This window comes from Vespa mandarinia, chromosome 7 (genome assembly GCF_050613455.1).
Source record: "Vespa mandarinia isolate Hongniang chromosome 7, ASM5061345v1, whole genome shotgun sequence".
NCBI classification, from domain to species: domain Eukaryota; kingdom Metazoa; phylum Arthropoda; class Insecta; order Hymenoptera; family Vespidae; genus Vespa; species Vespa mandarinia.
The window spans coordinates 3,730,001-3,747,500 of NC_140816.1; the positions used below are offsets into that span (position 1 = coordinate 3,730,001).

Below are 17,500 nucleotides of genomic sequence, written 5' to 3' on the forward strand. Positions count from 1 at the left end.
TTCTTTTTCTTTTTTTCTTTCTTTCTTTTTTTTTTTCTTTTTTACTAATTTTTTTTTATATTAAATTTTTATACCAACGTTATTCACATAAATATTTAATAAATTAAATTAAATTAAATTAAATTATAAATACATTAATAAAACGTTCTAATTGATTAATAATAAATAAATATGAAAAATTCCAAAATTATACGCAAGCGCGAGCAGTCACAAAAATCAAACTATTGACAGATAAACAGATGATAGGAAAAATTCCTAAATTTGTTTAAATACAATAAGTATACAAAGTATAATAATATTATTTATTCTTCGTCGAAATTTAATTAACTAATTAATTAATTAATTAACAATTTTTTTCCGAACTTAAATAATATTTTAATAACGTGATTTTAATTCAATTACGAATATGAATCGAAATGAAACTAATTAATTCTTGCATATAATATAACCCGACACATATGTGTATACATATTATAGATATACAATGTATTTTCGCACGCGCAAATGTGTGTGCATGAGTGTGTTTAATAAGGCGATACGTTTATTGCTTCCCTCCTTTCTCTTTCTCTCTCTCTCTTTCTCTCTCTATCCTCCTCCTATCTTTTTTCCTTTCCTTTCCCCTCCCCCCACCTTATTCCTTTTCTTTTTATCTTTTTAATCCTGCCACTTCCATCGACGTACACGTCGATGCGGCAGCTCAACGTCGTCGTTCCACCTCGCCATTAGCTCTTTCCGTAGCTCGTTGAGAGATAAACTTACGATCCTGTCGCGATGCACCACGTTCCTGCGTTTATATACCTCGAGGGCCTTCTCTCTCTCTCTCACTCTCTCTATCTCTTTGTCTGTTCCATTCTTTCTCTCTGTCCCCCTTATGACGACGAGGCGTGTTTCACGGCGACTAGCTTTAACACGCTCTTCTTCTCATCGTTTCTGTACACTTGAAAGAAGGAAGGAGCAAGAGAAAGAGAGAGAGAGACAGAGAGAGAGAGATAGATAGAGAGAGAGAGAGAGAGAGAGAGAGAGAGAGAGAGAGAGAGAGAGAGAGAGAGACAGAGAAAAAAAGAGAGAAAAGAAATAAGAGAGGAGAGGAAAGAAGATGAGGGTGGTAAGGGATGAGAGAAGGAGAGAAGGGGAAGGGAAGGAGGGAGGAGGGAGAGTATCTCGATGATCTTTACGCCGGCGCTGACACCGTGAACGTCGATCGAGCGATTGCATTGTACGAGGCAACGTTACGAAATCGAGTTTTCTTTTCTTTTCTTTTCTTTATCTCTTTATCTCTTTCTTTCTTCTTTTCTTTCTTTTTTTTCCCTTCCTTCCTTTCTTTCTTTCTTTACTTTTTATCATTATCATCCACCCTCTCCCCACCCACCCCCCCAAAATGATATGTCATCAATGTGACGAAGCCATTCATATTTCTTCTCTATTCGACACTTTTGAGAAACGATTCATTTATTATTATTATTATTATTATTATTATTATTATTATTATTATTATTATTATTATTATTATTATTATTACAATTTTGATCACATAAACGTGATTTATATCAAATTGAAAGATTGCAGATGATAGAACATTTATTTGACGAAAGAAAAAAATAGAAAAAGAAATGGAAGAAGAAGAAGAAAATGTAATTTGATATAATGATGGAATCAAAAATATTCTCGATAGAAATTCGAAATAACTGACAAAATAAATGAAATCATCTTGAATAAATTACCGTCTTAGTGTCCTCATGGATTTGAATAGAGAGAGAAAAAGAGAAAGAGATAGAGATAGAGAGAGAAAGAGAGAAAGGGAGAGAGAGACGGAGAGAGAGAGAGGGAGAGAGAGAGAAAGGGATAGAGAGGGAGGGAAGAGGAAACGAAGGTCGACCTGCCAATACGAACATCGTTCAAAATCGTTTTCACGTCGTACCATCGTCTTCGTTTTTCCACGAGGTGAAACGTGAGAGAGACAGACATAGATAGAAAAAAAAATACAGTGAGAGAGCGAAAAAGAGAGAGAGAAAGAGAGAGAGAGAGAGAGAGAGAGAGAGAGAGAGAGAGAGAGAGAGAGAGAAGGAAAGAGAGAGAGGGAGGGAGGGAGAGAGAGAGAGGACATGGAAGAGCGAATCGAATCAAGCACTTAAAGGGATTGCCGGGGTGTATCGACGAACGGGAGGAAGTCACTTAGTTTAATGAAAAAACGAAGGCGGCTAACGCCGAACGAACTTCGGAAAGCTTCTCCAGGGGGACCCCTTTCCACTCTTCTTCTTCTTCATTTTTTTTTTCCTTCTCCTCGGTCTCGCGAGAGGTTCGAATGAGTCGGAAAGCGTCGATTCGGAACATTCGCAAAACTTTCATTAAATCGCTCCAGGTGGACCCATATCTCTCTCTCTCTCTCTCTCTCTCTATATATATATATATATATATATATTCGAATGATAATAATCAAAAGACGCGAAGAATGGAAAAAATCAACTGTTTATTTTCTACTATAAGTAGTAACAACACGTATTAGATTTAAAAAATATTATGTACTTGCTTTGTTGTATTCAGAGAAAAAAAAAAAGAAAAAAAAAAGGAAGAAATAAGAAATAAGAAAGAAAGAAGTAGAGAGAAAAAAAAAATGAAATCTCTAATTCTTCGTCGAATACGACTCGACACGACTTTTGTCGACTATGATTCGATATAACACCTTTCGTTTGAGCCGATCCTATATATCGTCTATTTTTTCTTTTTAAACTGTTACGGTTTTAATACCTTTTGTTACGCTGCTCCGAAGTTGAGTTCCCATTGCACCGGCGAGAAAAGTAAAAAAGAGAGAGGGGAAAAAAAAAAAAGAGAAAAAAAAGAAAGAAAGAAAAAAGAGAAAAAAGAAGAAGAAGAAAGAAAGAAAGAAAGGTAAAAGAGCAGCTGCTCGCGAGGACCACAAGCGTGCGAGTGCGTATACGACCCTTCTGCGCATCGTTTTATATCTCGTGCGGGATTTCTCCCATCCTCCCCCTCCTCCACCCTCTGCACCGCACCCTACACCACCAACACCGCTACCACCATCACCGCGACCGCACAACCATCAGTAGAGCTCTTTCCCTGCACATTCTTTTTAATTGGCTTTTCAATAGCGCGACTTTTGAATTCTATCGTCACTGGCCCCGTCCACCACCACGTGGATCAGGGAAAAGAAAACAAATAAATTGTTTATTTCTTCTTTTTATTTTTTTGATATATTTAAAAAAAAGAAAAAAAAAGAAAAAGAAAAGAAAGGAGGAGAGAAGAGAAAAAAAAAACCACAAAACGAGATCGCTTGTAAAATGAAACAATTTCCAGAATTGTTCGTTTAATTTTTATTATTGTTCATCGTTGTTGTTTACTGTTGTTGTTTACATAACATCGATCGTCGATAGAGGTATATATATTATTATAAAGTTATGCGATCGTAAATTAAAGACTATGCGCGACGGGGTCTGGAAAATGTTATTTTTTACGTCGCAAGCAATCACCTTGTAAATCTCGCGGCAAATTCAATAAAATGAGAAGAAACATCGAGGACAAGGACATAGAGGACATAGAGGAAAAGGATGGGGCTCTTCTCACGTCGTTGTGTGTTGGGATTTTCATGGTCAACGTGACGTACCCGAACGAAGAGAAGAAACTTGGACGGACACTGTGATAGATCGTGCTTTCGAGCTACCTGGCGCATGCTTTTTATTATGATAAAAATGAGGAGGGGAAAAAAGGAGATCTTTGAGAGAAAGAGAAAGAGCGAGAGACAAGGGAAAAATACAATCGATCATCTGGACTGGACGATAATAAATACATAAATTCGAAACGTATATCAATATATCGACATATCGATATGCAATTATAAAATTATTTGTGTACATACATACATTGTGTACATACACTAACAACCTAGAAAACGTTATCGATATGTTTATCTACGATTATTTTTCTTCATTCTCAAGAATTTATGGTCCTCTTCGATTTACTTTCAAAATTGAACGACGTTCTTTCGTTATTGCGAAGAGGAAGGAGAAAAGAAAATAAGGAAAAATGAAAAGGAAAAAAAAGGAGAAAAAAAAAAAAAGAAAAAGAAAAAATAATAAGAAAGAGGAAAAAAAAAGAAGAAAAAAAAAAGAAAAAATAATAAGAAAAAGGAAAAAAAATAAGAAAGAGAAAAACACTTTACTCATTTGTACATAACATCGACTCGTTTTACAACTTAGCAACAACAAAGATAATAAAGGCATTTTTTTTTTTTTTCTTAAAGAAAAAAAAGAAGAAAAGGAAGGAAAAAAAAAAAGAAAGAAAAAAAAGGAAAAAAGAAAAAAAAAAGAAACTAAGAAACATCGCTTCTTTTATATTGCGGAGAACCGCCTGCTGTTGTTTCTTTTCTTTTTCTTTTTGTTTGCGATTACGTATCGATAATACCCGTTCAAAGTTCAAAATAAACGAATTATATGTATCAAAAATAGTCGTGCCTCTCGTAACGACAACGCCAATGACAATGACAATGCAAAAGTACACTTTTACTCGATAAAAAGAAATAGGGAGATGAGGGGTGGGCGATGGAAAGGAAAAAAGGAAAGAAAGAAATAAAAATCGACAGGAATCTATACGAATAATTAAGTAACGTGCATCGTACAAGACGTTTATGCGTATCGAAATTTATTCGAAATAAATGATCGGAAGAAAATCGATTAGCTCTCCTTGGAAGGAACGAAACTAGCTTCGCATAGAAAAACCGATTAGGAACATAATCGAGCTCGGTAAATTATCTTCGAGTATAGTAGAGGTAAAACGCTCGAGGCACTTCCATTCCTTATCGTAACGCTCGTCCCATGAGAGAGAAAGAGAAAGAGAGAAAGAGAAAGAAGAGAGAGAAATAGAGAAAGAGAAAGAGAAAGAGAGAGAGTATATGGCCTTTGAACACGACACATAATTACCCGAGCGTCCATTTAAAAATAATACTCCAAGTCAAGATAGACGAGAACGAAAGAGAGAGAGTGTGTGTGTGTGTGTGTGAGAGAGACAGAGAGAGAGAGAGAGAGAGAGAGAGAGAACATGCGCGTACGATATAGCATTTTACGTGTCCGTAACTGTAGAGCGTATATATATATATATATATATATATATACATTATGTGTATATGCGCGCGCGACTCTTGCCGGGCGCGATTCTTACAGGTGTAAGTAAGAATATACATGTAGATGGATACGTACATATATATATATATATACATATATACATATACACATACATACACAGTAGGACAGACAGACATCATAGAGCGAACGGAGTGTGCGCACGAAAGATAAAGCACGCACGAGAGAATGTGTTACTTCTATACATAAGAGAGAAAGAGAGAAAGAAAGAAAGAAAGAGAGAGAGAGAGAGAGAGAGAGAGAGAGAGAGATACTAAACCGAATGTGTATTTTATACGTGGCTTACCATGATGTTCTCGTGTGCCAGAGAACAGGCAGGACCCGCGAAAAAAGAGAAGAGATGTATCTCTATCTTTCTTCATCAAGCAAGAAATAAAAAGACGATAGTTCTCTCTTTCTCTCTGTACACGCAACGTACGAACGTACTCTTTCTGTATGTAACGTGTGCGTGTATATATATATATATATATCTTTCTCTTTCTCGCAGCTTTTACATCCGGAAAGTTATCTTTCGAAAATATCGACGACTCGTTCGAACGATGTAATACCAACTAAGGTGGAAGACACCTGTCTCTATCTCTCTCTCGCGGGTACACTCTCTTCGTAGCGTCAAAGGATACATAGAGAGGAAACAGACAGAGATACAAACAGTAGTATCATTCATCTCACTCGATCTTTACCGACTTCTCCCGAACAGAATCGTCGCCACATTATAAACCATCATATCTCTCTCTCTCTCTCTCTCTCTCTCTCTCTCTCTCTCTCTCTCTCTCTCTCTCTCTCTCTCTCTCACTCCTCTAGAGAGAGAGAGAGAGAGAGAAAAGAGAGACAGATAGAAAAAGAATAAGTGAGAAAGAAGTTACATGCGAATCGTACACTTCCGTGAGGATGTAAATATATACATACGTCTTTCGACGCGATAGTCGTACACCTTTAGCACTCCCTAGTTCCCTCCCACTCCATCACCGCCGCCACTACTAACCACCGCCATTAAAACCTCCCCAATCATCACCTATATACTCGCCTAAACCTTAGAATCATATATAATATATATATATATATATATATGTATCTATATAATCCATTTTAAATTATCCATAATCGTATATGAAATCCATTTGATTGAATCCCTTTTATAATTCGAATTCGCATTACGAAAGAATGATATACTTTATTTTCTTCTTCTTCGAAAAAAAAAAAGAAAAAAAAATGAAAAAAAAAAAGAAAAGAAAAAAGAGACCATTTCGTTGATCTCTCTCTCTTTCTTTATATGTGACACTCACATGCAAGCGTACACACATTCAAAAAGTTAACATGTAGAAGAGAAGGAGGAGGAGGAGGAGGAGGAGGTGGTGGAAGAGAAAGAGGAGGAGGAGGAGGAACGGTTACGTTTTTCGTTCCTCCGGCGGCTGGCGCTCGCTTGGAGCTCGGCTCGTTCGATTTACGAACACACGCGGCTACGGAGAAAAGCGAACGCGCGCGCGCGCGCGCGCCCCCATCCATCCCATCCCATCCCATCCTATCCTATCCCATCCATCCATCTACACAATCTATAACGCTTATGCACACGCACGACGAGCCACCCCTGCGACTCTATCTATCTGTCTATCTATCTATCTATCTATTTTTCCCTCCCACCTTCCTTCCTATCCTTTCCTTTATTTTCCTTTTTTCTTTCTTTCTTTTTTTTTTTTATTTTATTTTATTTTGACTCACCGTAATACACACGCATACATATATCCTTGTCTTCTTTCGAAGTAGATATATATCCAATCACTTCTTTCTCTCTTTCTCTCTCTCTCTCTCCCTCTTCCTCTCTCTCTCTCTCTCTCACTCCCTTCTTATTTTATCTATCTACTCGTATCTATCCGTCCTTCTTCTCTTCTCTTGTTTTCTCTATTCTTCTATTTCCTTCAATTCACTTTTCTTCGCTTCGCTTCGTTTCGTTTCTCTTCGTTCTTCGCTGGTCGTCGTGCGCCGGCGATCGTTGTTACTCACGCGAAGAGAAAGAGAGAGATGGCCGTATACTAAGAAACGAGACGGACGATGTTACACGCATTCACGCACCCACACGCAAGGCACAACGAGCTATACATATACAACACACACATTTATATGTATGGATTTATGTATGATGTATATATACATATATATATATATATACATGCATACATATATATATATTTATACGGATAAGCACGTTACACACACTCAACACCGACCAATGGACACGAGAAAAAAAACGCACACGTACACGCACCAAGCGCGAATACCAGAGACGAGAGATCGAAGCAACGTTTTTATCGTCGCTGTCGATTCTGTTTTGTTTCTTTCCGTTTTTTTTTGTTGCTTTTTTGTTTTCGATTATCGTCGTTCGACCGATCGAACCGATCGACCGATCTCCTACGACGAACTTCACGAGATTAAAGAAAGGATCGATTTATTCTTTTTTCTTTTTGTTTTCACATTCGCGCACACTTTATCTTTCAATGATCGTCCTTCGTCTACGTCGTCTTCGTCGTCTTCGTCGTCGTCGTCGTCGTCGTCGTCGTCGTCGTCGTCGTCGTCGTCGTCTCAAACTCTCGTTTAACGAAACACGTTCATGGCTACACGTTCATCTCGAGCCGTCGTCCATCGGACGACGTATTCATTCGCGAAGAAAAAATATCGACGATATTTGCCGATTAACGAGGAGAGAGAGAGAGTTATAAACGGAGAGGAAAAAAAGCGCAGACACACCGCGCCTCCCTTGTCACAAAGCACTCACGGCAGACCACAACACATGGCTGCGGGCCTCCACCGAGTTCGGTCTAACTCGGCATTACTCGGCCAACTTCGCGTACAGATGCGTCGCTAGCGATCGAAGGGCCACGTCCCTCCATCGACTGTCGGAAGAACATTTCGAGAGAATATATTACGACATTATATTTTTAAATTTATCGTTTATTGTTATGTTTTCAGTAAGGTTGGAGAGTTCTATGAAAAATTAATGTATATATGTTCTATAAAAAAATAAATAAATAAATAAATATATATATATATATATATAAAGATAATAAAAAAACTTTTTTTCTTATCGTTTCGAAAGATCCAAGTAATAGAAAAAGAATTCTCATCTAGCTAATAATAATTCCCATTTATTTGTCCTTTCGTTAATCCCTCTAGTCGTTACGATAAAAACGTGTTACCGACGACGTTTATATGAAAAGCTCGTGCTATCTAACTTTTCAAGTAAATTGGGCTGTACCATTAGCGAAGCCGTTAAGACGAAAGAAAAGAAAGTTGAAAATGTTAAGGAGTATGTATGTATGTGCATGTGCATGTGAATATACATGTGTGTGTGTGTGTGCGCGACAGTACACCTTATTTCTCTTCGACATTAACCGTTTGTTTATCTCTCAAGCGAACGAAATGACTCGTATTTAAGATTCTTCAAGTTCTTCAAATTCGCGTACATCAACAATTCTTGTAAATTCCTCTTTTCACGAGGTCTCCTTTGTTCTCCTCAAAGGACCCATCATTGGTACGACGAGAAAAGGGAGGAAGTCGAACTGCCTCTCTTCTCTTTCTCTTTCTTATTCTCTGGCACGGCCGTGCGATCCGATCCCAGCATTTAATTTGCACTTTATTGCGCCCATTAAGGCGAGCTACTCTCTCTCTACGATGTCTCGAGCAAAAGCCTGCACGTAGCTTAACCAGAAATCACGTAAAACATTTGCCCCCAGAGTGAGAGAGAGAAAAGGTAGACGGGGGTTAGTAGGGAGGAGGGAGGGCGGGAGGGCCAGGAGACGACGAAGAGAACCTAAAATCTTCTTAAAACAGACCACCACCTTGCGTTTATTCCAATCGAATCCTCGTGATATTGTTTTTATGCGTTTTCGACCGGTCGTCGTAGGAGAAAAAAGAAAGAAAGAAAAAAAAAAGAAAAAGAGAAAAATAATAAAAGAAAAAAAATAATAAACAAAAAAAGAAAAGACGGAAAGAAAGGAAGAATGCAACAACAACAACAACAATAACGACGACGACGACGACGACGACGACGACGACGACGACTGTATCGAAGGAGGCGCGGCATATTTGAAATTTATATTTTTCTTCGGTTGAAGGGGATGGGGAGAGGGTGTAAATCTTGGTAGGATTTCTATCTCCTTTTCATTCCAACTTTCCTCGGCTTTTTGGTATTCACGAGCATCGATCTTGTCTCATCGAATTATTCAAGGATTTAAAAATATACGAGATTAACGAAAACCTACGGGAGAGGTCGAAATACTGTGGTTCATAACGACGATATATATATATATATATATATATATATATATATATATATAGAGAGAGAGAGAGAGAGAGAGAAAGAGAGAGAAAGAGAGAGGAGTGTCTTGTACTGATTCAAGTTAATTCGTGAATCTAAAGCGTGATGATGAGAGTAAAAGGGGAACGAGAGGTAAGAGAGGAAGAGAGAAAAAGATACACATATATATATATACATATATATATATATATATATATATATATATAGAGAGAGAGAGGGAGAGAGAGGAGAAATAGAGAACGTGCAAATGAAATTATTGTTTAGAACGAACGAACGGCAAGTGCGAGTAGTACTACACAGTAGTAATAATAATCATAGTAATAGTAGTAGTAGTAGTAGTAGTAGTAGTAGTAGTAGTAGTAGTAGTAGTAGTAGTAGTAGTAGTTAGTGCAAGCGAGAGAAGTTCGTTGTCAATTTCCGGTAGTGGCCAAGTGTTCAAGGGGTTCGTACAAGCATTCTACATCTACGTCATCGTCGTCTTCGTCTTCACCGTCGTAGTCGTCGTAGTCGTCGTAATCATCGTCGTCGTCGTCGTCGTCGTAGTCGTCGTAGTCGTCGTCGTCTTCCTTCTCATCTTCCGCCGAAGGCCGCACGGTGTCACGACGAGCGTAGCCGGGATAGCCGAAGCGGCGAATGGGAAGCGAGTGGGAGCGCGGAGGAGTCCGAAGGAGCTCGAAGGAAAGATGGTGGGGGGCGAAGGAACACGAAGGAGTCCAGCGCCTCGCTCTCTTGGCTTCTCTGCCGGCTCTCTGCGTCGAGACAAAGGCACCTCTTCTCTCTCTTTCTCTTTCTCTCTTTTTCACTTCTACTCACGGTTCTTTCCGCCTCTCTATTATATCGCCCTCCTTCCTCCTTCTGCAAAGAACTCCCCCTCCTCCCAAACCCCTGCGCCACCTCTTTTCTTCCCCCCTTTTTCCTGTCCTTCTGCTCCTCCCATTCTTTTACTTTCTCTCTCTCTCTCTCACTCTCTCTCTCTCTCTCTCTGTCTCTCTCCCTCCTTCAGTCTCTCTCCTTCAGTCTCTATCTGTTAGTATTTCTCTCTTTTTTCTTTTTCTTCTTTTTACGTCTTCTTTCTTTTTTCTTCTTCGTCTTCTTATTCTTCTTCTTTTTTTTCTTCTTTTGTTTTTTTTCTCTTTAGCATCAAAGACAAGACGAGGAAAAGAGATAAAAAGAACAGTAAGAAGGAGGAAGGCGGCGAAAGGGTGGAGGGGGAGGGGGGAAAGAGAAAGAGAGAGAGATCTCGTCGGTGACAAACAACACAACGCGATGCGGGCGAAGTAAAGTGATGGCAATTAGAAGACGTTCGGTTTAACTCTTCTACTCGGCTATTGATACGAGAGACACTAAAGTTACCAATGATTACCGTGCAACCGGAAACTCGGATCGATTCCTCGTTAAGCGAGGGAATCACATCGATACATAGAGATTTGCAATTAGAATTGACGTGCCAGCTTCTCTTTTGCAAAACCAATGACGATATACGTGTGTATATACATATACACACACACACACACACACACATATATCCACGATCTTTTGATCTTTTGATCGTTTGATCGTTCGATCGATCGATCGTTCGGTCAATCGGTCGACCTAAAATGGCGTCCATGTATATTAAACCATTATTTTTATCGCCGGCTTAATTAAAAGTGACCTATTATATAATTAATCGATTCAAACGAATCGGTTTCGTTAAATATCAAAGTTCATAATGCTGCTACCGGGAGAAGAGACGGAGTTATCCATGCGTAGAAAAGGGAGATCGAAGACGCTCTCGTCTTTCTATTTACGCATACGCGCACACTTATGTATATATGTATCTCTTCTCTCAACATGTGCATGCACACAGAAATCTACTGCGAGAGAGAGAGAGAGAGAGAGAGAGAGAGAGAGAGAAGTGCACGTATAAGAGTTATACGAGAAGAAATATACGCTAGGCGTAGGCGGTAGCAAATAAGAATACCGTGAACATGCAATAGACGGAGTAAAAGAGAAAGAGAAAAGAGAGAAAGAAAAAGAAAGAAAGAGAAAGAGAACACACATAGCACGAGAGTAAAGCTCGTACAAGGAATCTTCGATTCTCTTGGGTTTTCGCAGAGCGCACCCTCGTCACGCCTCTTTGATAAAGAACGAAAGAGAGAAAGAGAGAGAGAGAGAAGGACGGAGTTAAAACGTTGGTGTGTATTCTCGATGTAAACGTGTGTAAGTGCGTATGTACGCCAGCTTCGGGCGTCTCTTTCCTCCCTGTTTCTCTCCCCTCATACTCACTCTCTCTCTCTCTCTCTCTCTCTATCCCGTTTCAAGCATATACGTTGGATCTTTCTCTGTTCTTTTCTCTTTCCTCTCTTTTCTCTCTCTTTCTCTCTTAAAAGAGACTCGTGGAAGACCCCACAATGAACTACACGAAGAGGCTCGTGTTAAGGGTAAACGCGCATAGTAGCCTGCCTCCCCTCACCCCTTTCCATTAATAACAGCTTCAGGGATCCTTCTCTGCCTTTTTAACAGTCGCACGTGAAAACTAACACGAGTGCTACTACCTGCCTCCTGCATGCGGCCAAATGTGAGAGAGCTCCCTGATTCTCTCTATCCCTCTCTCTCTTTCTCTCTCTATCTCTCTCTCTCTCTCCCTCTGCGGCTTCTAATATCTCGCCTTTTCGATTGTGTCGGTGTTGCTCGTTACAAAGCACCGCCGACTTTCCCTGAATAGAATGTGTACAGTCGTTTTTTTTCTACTCTTTTAAAGCAACCCATGTTATACTACTACTACTGCTGCTGCTGCTGCTGCTGCTGCTACTGCTGCTGCTACTACTGCTGCTGCTGCTGCTGCTGCTGCTACCCCACCGCCATTGCCGTCATCGCTCCATGACTTTTTCTTTTTTCTTTTCTTTTCTTTCTTTCTTTTCTCTTTTTTGCGTCTTTCATATTCTACCCTATACGAATTATTCACGAAAATTGTTTCTTTTCGGTTCATTTAATACTTGTGTGTTATGTGTATATATATATATATATAGTTATAAAAAAATTATATGTACCTATGTATATACGGTAGTTAATGGTTATATAGAAAAGAATTAGAAAAGTACGGACATGTTCCAATAAAATGGCGGCGATACGGTCCAAAGCAACTCTTTTTGTTTCGATAGAGAGGCAAGTGGCACGACTATATCCGTGAGTCATCTGGTAGTATATTAAATTCTCTCTTTTCTCCCTACTCTTTCTCTCTCTCTCTCCCTCTCCCTCTCCCTCTCTCTTTCTCTTTCTCATTCTTTCTCTCTTGCTCTCTGTTCTCTCCCTTTTCTCTTCACGAACAAGCCCGAAGCCAGAGGATTAGATGGATCGGATCGCCGTTGTATAAAAGGGCTGATCGACATCTGCTCTCTAGTCTTGCGGTGACATACACGATCGAATCTGCTCTCGAAAGGTTAGCATGTCAAAAAGAAAAGAAAAAAAGGAAAAAAGAAAAAAAAAAAGAAAGAAAAAAGTATCAATCATATGTGGATTACATATGTACTTATACACACACACACACACACATATATATATATATATCATCGTCGATTCGTCAAACAAAATCGAAATTAATCTCGAACATATCACTTATTTTTTTTATATCATCTTCTCTTTAGAAACACGTCTTCTTTTTTTTTTTTTTTTTCTTTAAATAAAACGATTAAAAAAAGAATCCATGATGGGAAGAACACCGTGTCGCCACCTTGCGTTCCTCGTTTAATACTAACTATCAAAAAATTTGGCGATAATAGTACCTTTCTCATTTCTTTCAGAATTACGAATGTTTGTGCCGATAAAAAAGTGTATGCATCTCTCGTTAAAATTCTTTGTCTTTGATAGTAATAAAATTGCATTGCAATCGTCGCAAACACAAAATGTACTTACAATTAATATGTTTACGTAGTAACATCTCCTATCTCTCTCTCTCTCTCTCTCTATATATATATATATATATATATATATATATATTATATGTCCCCCCTTTCTCTTTCTCTCGAAGGATTTCGAGGGTATAAATGTCGTCAAAGGAATATCACGAATTTAAATATAATGCGTGTATGTCACGTGCGAGTATGTATATACATAAATATATACATATATATATATATATATATACAGACGGAGCGAGATGTCATGTGCACGTTCTTGTTTGTGCGTACGTAACATTTGCACGATATACGCATATGTGTATATGCGTGAATTATGTATCTACATATGTGCACACATGTTTATGTACATGTACATGCATGTCATACGCTTACGTACATATTTGCCTGATTGGAGAAAAGAGACGGGTTTTGAAAATGTAGAATAATCACGCTTGTGACTTCTCATTGGTACTCGAACGATTAATTAAGTACGATGAACGCCCTCTGCGGATGGCAAAAGGGGATGAGGATGGTGCTGATGGTAATGGTGGTGGTGGTGGTGGTGGTGATGGTGATGTTCAGTGAAAATTAGTGCCACGAAAATCAGCGCGTTGCTATGGGGCTTCTCTCGTTTGGTAAAATATTCTACCCTTCTCACTCACCGCATATACATACATAGGAGCATTTTATGCAATAGAGAGAGAGAGAGAAAGAAAGAGAGAGAAAGGGAGAGAGAGAGATAAAGAGGGGAGAGAAAGAGATAGAGAGGGGTGAGGGAGAGAAGAGGGAGAGGCGTTGAAAAGCATAGCTCGCGAAACGATTCCCAGCCCTCGATCGTGTCGTCAAAGCGGTTGGTAGGGGTTCATTTAATAAGCAAACTGATATACGTAATAAGGTATACGTATGTACACACGTCGTATGCATATATGCATGTACGTACCTGCAAATGATAAGATGGGTACAAATATGGGCGTCGGGTTGTTCCTACTGAAAATGGCAGTGTTTTCCTAGAACATAAGGGCGCTCTACCCTTATAAACGAGTCTTCGAGCGAGACGCGATCATTTGGGCAAATAAGCGTGAAATTTCTCGATTTGCTTCTGCGTAGACGCAGTGGGTGGCTGACAAAGAGACCGAACCGTGCCACTTCGATTGGATGTATGGGTAAGAGAAGGGCTGCGTGTGTATTCGCGCGTGCAGTCACGTGCATGCTACGTTTCTCATTCTCTCTCTCTCTCTATCTCTTTCTCAGCGTTGTGGAGATCTCTTATGTCTGAGAGAAGCTTCGTGGACTCCGTCACACGAATTCCCTGGGTCTACGTTCGTGTGTGCGCGTGTATGCGTTGCCCGTAGGCCGAAGTAGTGAATAATAGCGAAGGAAAAGGGACCGAGCTGAGAATGTGAATACACGTGTGTACATGTGTGTGTACATGTGTGTGTAAGTGAGGTAGATATCTATATGTAGGTGTGTTACAAAAGAGAGAGAGAGAAAGAGAAAGAGAGAGAGAGAGAGTAGATACGTTGCTGGCACGAACAGGGATGAAATGATAGAGAGAGAGAGAGAGAGAGAGAGAAAGAGAGAGCGAGAGAGAGAGAAAGCGAGAGAGAGAGAGATTGGGTATTTACAGAAAAGAGATAGAGGAGTGTGCTGAGAACGACGTGTGTTTGTGCGCATTCGTGTGCGTGTTGTATGGTTGTGTGTGTATGTGTATGAGAGAGAGAGACGAAATTTATAAGGAATGCAAGAAGAAGAGGGAAATAAAGATAGGATCGAGCTAAACAGAGAAAGAGAAAGAGAGAGAGAGAGAGAGAGAGAGAGAGAGAGAGAGAGAGAGAGAGAGAGAGAGAGAGAGAGAGAAAGGGGGAGAAAGAAGGATGGAGTAGAACGGCTGATATACATATATACTGTCTCATAGAGGATACCGAAGAGAGAGATAGGGAGCAAAGGGGCGATAAAAGTGCGCACGAAATGCGTACGAGGAAGAGGCGAATGACGACACTGAGAGAGAAAGAAAAAGAGACAGTTGTGTTGGATGTAGAATAAGAGGAAAAAAGAACGAAGATAACAGGGAGAGGGAGAAAGAGAGAAAGAAAGAGAGAGAGAGAGAGAGAGAGAGAGAGAGAGAGAGAGAGAGAAGATGAACGCTTCGAAGAAAAGGATAGAGAGTTACGTGACTACAAAGCGAGAGAAAGAAGATAAAGAGAGAGAGAGAGAGAGAGAGAGAGAGGGAGGAGAGAGAGAAATAAAGAGAGAGGGAGAGAGAGAGAAAGCGAGAGAGAGAGAGATAGAGTATAAAGTACTCTTTCTCTAGCTGTATAGGAAGAGAGACAGAGACGGAGAAGAGAACGTAGATCGAGTAGGTGAGAGAGAGAGAGAGATCCTATACACACACACACACACATACATACACACAACATACACGCATATACTGTGTTTGCTTCTCTCTTTCTCACTTATGCGAATATCGAACGTAGCACGAAAGGAAATGAGAGAGAGATAGAAATAGAAATAGATAGATAGATAGATAGAGAAAAGAGAGAGAGAGTGAGAGAGAGAAAGAAAGAGAGAAATCGAAGGTATAAGAGTTGGTAGGAAGAAAAGACGTGGAGAAAAAAAAAGTTAGCAGATTGGCAACGATAGTCTCGACCAAGAAGTGCTTTGCGTGGCCTGCATTTTATCGGAGATATCCTTTAAATCCCTTTGCCCGCAACAAACTCTTTGACACAACAAGCGCGACCACGAACACGAGAAAGGTGCGAATAATCGTGTCTTGACGCGCTAACATCCATCCATAATCATATATACATATACATACATATATATGCATATATACATATGCTAATACACATAAGCTTATATTTCTACCATATGTTCGTCTCCTTCTCCCTTTCTCTATCTCTCTTTCTTTTTATCTTCGTACATTCTCCAAAGAAGAATATATAATTATTATGGAAGTTTCCAGCGATATCATTATTTCTACATTAAAATTCTAATCTGAATGTTAGCATCAAAATAGAGATCTTTTCTTTTTCCTTATTAATTTTATTTTCTTTTGTCATCCAATTAAAAGAATTAAATAATGATGACTGCCGATCAATGCGACATTCGCCATCGTAAATCATTTTATAATAAGATTTCCCGCGGTTAACCCGATCCATTTCTTACTACTACAATTTATATATATATATATATATATATATATATATATATTATATAGATGCATACATATATATGTGTACGTGTACGTGTGTTCCTTATATCCAGATAATATCGTTAAGCTATCGAATGATTTCATAAATACTAACATTAGCATCCAACAAATGCGATCGCATTATCGTATCAAGCCGGGAAACGATTTTCTCGATCTTCGACGTTGCTTCCGAACGATTTCCGTATCTTATAAGATCGACGACAGTATTACGAACATTGTAACAAGTTGCTCTCTTAACCGGCTGCTGCCGTTCCTGGTGCCTGTGGCGATATCGAATGTGAAATCGACGATGCGTGCCAGTACTACGTGTATCTATCTATGTATCCATATATATATATATATATATATATATATGCACATATACACATGCATACATAGATAAGTGTAAGTACGTGTTAACGTACACCTCTTTCTCTAGTTATTCTATCGTTCTATCTATCTTAACTTTACTACGGCCATTCTGTATAGCAAGATGTAATTAGCAAATGATCTATCGCATCGAAGAAAATTCAAGATAGTTATTGGCGACCGTTTATCTTTAATACTTTGACACGCACATACACGCATAATTGTATATATATATATGTACCAAACAAGATATGATGATAATGATTTTGCACTTTTTGTTATCATTTAATTAGTCCGAAAAAATGATTATTATAGATATAATCAATATAGAAATAATATTCTTACGTACGCTTGAAATGTAATTAATATTAAATAATTTCTTCGATAATAGGTCTCTTTGAATGATAACACCGCATTATACCTGAACGCCGTCTATATATCTTTCTGTATAACACGTTTTATATCGCCCATATTATTATTTTCTTTTCCTTTTGTACTGAAAAAGTAATGATTTTTATGCGAATAATAATCGATATCAAAGTATTCTCTGCGATCGTTTGAAATTACAGAAATAAAAAAAAGAAGAAAAAAAAAAGAAAAAAAA

The 17,500-nt window shown here is 38.8% G+C and overlaps 1 protein-coding gene across 6 annotated transcripts in view; it reads right to left on the bottom strand.

Annotated features, from left to right (window-relative positions):
* The window catches only part of LOC118440615 (uncharacterized), a 206,114-nt gene that overhangs the window by 147,632 nt on the left and 40,982 nt on the right, over positions 1-17,500 (bottom strand). For 2 of the 6 annotated variants that reach the window (XM_085658189.1, XM_085658186.1), the window contains exon 1: positions 6,867-7,905. The exons of the other annotated variants lie outside the window; for them this stretch is intronic. The gene's annotated coding sequence lies outside the window, so the exon portion shown is untranslated. Of the gene's footprint in view, positions 1-6,866; positions 7,906-17,500 lie in introns of those variants that run through there. 6 annotated transcript variants of the gene reach the window in all.